Below are 3,626 nucleotides of genomic sequence, written 5' to 3'. Positions count from 1 at the left end.
TCAATATGTGTCTTGGCGTGTTTCTCCTTGGATTTATCCTGTATGGGACTCTGTGCTTCCTGGACTTGATTAACTATTTCTTTTCCCATATTAGGGAAGTTTTCAACTACAATCTCTTGAAATATTTTCTCAATCCCTTTCTTTTTCTCTTCTTCTTCTGGAACCCCTATAATTCGAATGTTAGTGCGTTTAATGTTGTCCCAGAGGTCTCTGAGACTGTCCTCAGTTCTTTTCATTCTTTTTTCTTTATTCTGCTCTGCAGTAGTTATTTCCACTATTTTATCTTCCAGGTCACTTATCCGTTCTTCTGCCTCAGTTATTCCGCTATTGATCCCTTCTAGAGTATATTAAATTTCATTTATTGTGTTGTTCATCGTTGCTTGTTTCAACTTTAGTTCTTCTAGGTCCTTGCTAAATGTTTCTTGCATTTTCTCTATTCTTTTTCCAAGATTTTGGATCATCTTTACTATCATTATTCTGAATTCTTTTTCAGGTAGACTGCCTATTTCCTCTTCATTTGTTAGGTCTTGTGGGTTTTTACCTTGCTCATTCATCTGTGTGTTTTTCTGTTTTCTCATTTTGCTTATCTTACTGTGTTTGGGGTCTCCTTTTTGCAGGCTGCAGGTTCACAGTTCCTGTTGTTTTTGGTGTCTGTCCCCAGTGGCTAAATTTGGTTCAGCGGGTTGTGTAGGCTTCCTGTTGGAGGGAACTAGTGCCTGTGTTCTGGTGGATGAGGCTGGATCTTGTCTTTATGGTGGGCATGTCCACGTCTGGTGGTGTGTTTTGGGGTGTCTGTGGACTTATTATGATTTTAGGCAGTCTCTCTGCTAATGGGTGGGTTTGTGTGTCTGTCTTGCTAGTTGTTTGGCATAGGGTTTCTAGCACTGTAGCTTGCTGGTCATTGAGTGAAGCTGGGTGCTGGTGTTGAGATGGAGATCACTGGGAGATTTTTGCCATTTGATATTATGTGGAGTTGGGAGGTCTCCTGTGGACCAGTGTCCTGAAGTTGGCTCTTCCACCTCCCAGGCACAGCACTGACTCCTGGGTGCAGCACCAAGAGCCTTTCATCCACACGGCTCAGAATAAAAGGGAGAAAAACTAGAAAGAAAGAAAGAAAGAAACAAGGAAAGAAAGAAACAAAGAAAGAAAGAAAGAAAGAGGATAGAATGAAATAAAGTTAAATAAAATAAAATAAAGTTATTAAAATAAAAAATAATTATTAAGAAAAAAATGTTTTTAAGAAAATAAAAACGGACAGATAGAACCCTAGGACAAATGGTGAAAGCAAAGCTATACAGACAAAATCTCACACAGAAGCATACACATACACACTCACAAAAAGAGGAAAAGGGGGAAAAAATCATAAATCTTGCTCTCAAAGCCCACCTCCTCAATTTGGGATGATTCGTTGTCTATTCATGTATTCCACAGATGCAGGGTACATCAAGTTGATTGTGGAGCTTTAATCCACTGTTTCTGAGGCTGCTGGGTGAGATTTCCCCTTCTCTTCTTTGTTCGCACAGCTCCTGGGGTTCAGCTGTGGATTTGGCCCTGCCTCTGCGTGTAGGCCGCCTGAGGGTGTCTGTTCTTCCCTCAGACAGGACGGGGTTAAAGGAGCCGCTGATTTGGGGGCTCTGGCTCACTCAGGCCGGGGGAAGGGAGGGGTGCGGATGTGGGGCGAGCCTGCGGCGGCAGAGGCCATCGGAACTTTGCACCATCCTGAGGCGCACCGTGCGTTCTCCCGGGGAAGTTGTCCCTGGATCCCGGGACCCTGGCAGTGGCAGGCTGCACAGGCTCCCCAGAAGGGATGTGTGGATAGTGACCTGTGCTCGCCCACAGGCTTCTTAGTGGCGGCAGCAGCAGCCTTAGCATCTCATGCCCGTCTCTGGGGTCCGCGCTGTTAGCTGCGGCTCGCGCCCGTCTCTGGAGCTCCTTTAAGCAGTGCTCTTAATACCCTCTCCTCGCGCACCAGGAAACAAAGAGGGAAGAAAAGGTCTCTTGTCTGTTCGGCAGGTCCAGACTTTTCCCCGGACTCCCTCCCAGCTAACCGTGGTGCACTAACCCCCTGCAGGCTGTGTTCAAGCCACCAACCCCAGTTCTCTCCCTGTGCTCCGACCGAAGCCCGAGCCTCAGCTCCCAGCCCTGCCCGCCCTGGTGGGGGAGCAGACAAGCTTCTTGGGCTGGTGAGTGCCAATCGGCACCTATCCTCTGTGCGGGAACCTCTGTGCTTTGCCCTCCGCACCCCTGTTGCTGTGCTCTCCTCCGTGGCTCTGAAGCTTCCCCCCTCCACCACCTGCAGTCTCCGCCTGCGAAAGGGCTTCCTAGTGTGTGGAAACATTTCCTCCTTCACAGCTCCCTCCCACTGGTGCAGGTCCCTCCCACTGGTGCAGGTCCCGTCCCTATTCTTTTGTCTCTGTTTATTCTTTTTACTTTTGCCCTACCCAGGTACATGGGGAGTTTCTTGCCTTTTGGGAGGTCTGAGGTCTTCTGCCAGCATTCAGTAGGTATTCTGTAGGAGTTGTTCCACGTGTAGGTGTATTTCTGGTGTATCTGTGGGGAGGAAGGTGATCTCCGCGTCTTACTCTTCCTCCATCTTCCCCCTCCACCCTGACTCCATTTTTGATGTTTCATTGTTGAAAACTGTCAAGACCCATTCTCCCTTTACCCCACTTGCCTTACATCTGAGCAAGCCAATAAAAACGCCCAGGTGCTCCCTCCCTTGGTGCCGGCAGTAAGTTCAACCCATGCAAGCCCTAGCCCATGGGTAGGAATCCTCATCCCACCCTCACTTCCAAACATAAACATGCACACACACGCACACACACACACATGCACACACACACAAACACCAAGCCAGTCACCACTTCAGTTTTCTCAAGGCATTTTTGGGTCCTTTTAGGAACCTGCCCTGCTCTCGTTATATGAGTAATAAACCTTTTCATACCTTCTTGATGTACAGCATCATCAATCTCAACATAAGTACAAAACTGTGGGTGGGTAGGGGAGTCCACCCTGTATCTGTGGGGTAATCACAACAACACACATCTCCTAAAAGTCATAACATTCTCCTACATCACTCCAATGCTAATATCAATCCTAGGAAAATTAACCATAAGTGGTGCTGGTTATCTAGTCTATATACAAATTCCCATTTATCTCCAAAATATCTTCTATAGCTGCATTGGTCTTTTAAAATGAGGATCTAATCATTGTTTGTATTTAGTTTCTATCTCTTTAGTCTCTTTTAATCTAGAACTGCATCATTCAATACAGTAACTGCTAGCCACAAGTGGCTTTGAGAACTTGAAATGTGCCTAGTCCAACTTGAGATATGCTGTAAGTGTAAAGTGCACAGTGGTACCAAAAAAAGTAAAATATCTCATTAATAAATTTCTTTTTATATTTTATATATATTCTATATGTATGTAGAATTGATAACATTTTGAGATATATTAGTATGGCAGGCAGAATAACGCCCTCCAAAGATGGCCATGTTCTAATTTCTGGAATCTTACATGGCAAAAGGGACTTCACAGATGTGATTAAAGTTAAAGATCTTGAGATGGAAAAATTATGCTGGATTAGCCAAGTGGGTCTAATCTAATCACATGAATCCTTAAAAGCAA

The sequence above is a fragment of the Orcinus orca genome, chromosome 16 (assembly GCF_937001465.1).
Source record: "Orcinus orca chromosome 16, mOrcOrc1.1, whole genome shotgun sequence".
In the NCBI taxonomy this organism is placed as follows: Eukaryota; Metazoa; Chordata; class Mammalia; order Artiodactyla; family Delphinidae; genus Orcinus; species Orcinus orca.
This window is presented reverse-complemented; position numbering follows the sequence as displayed.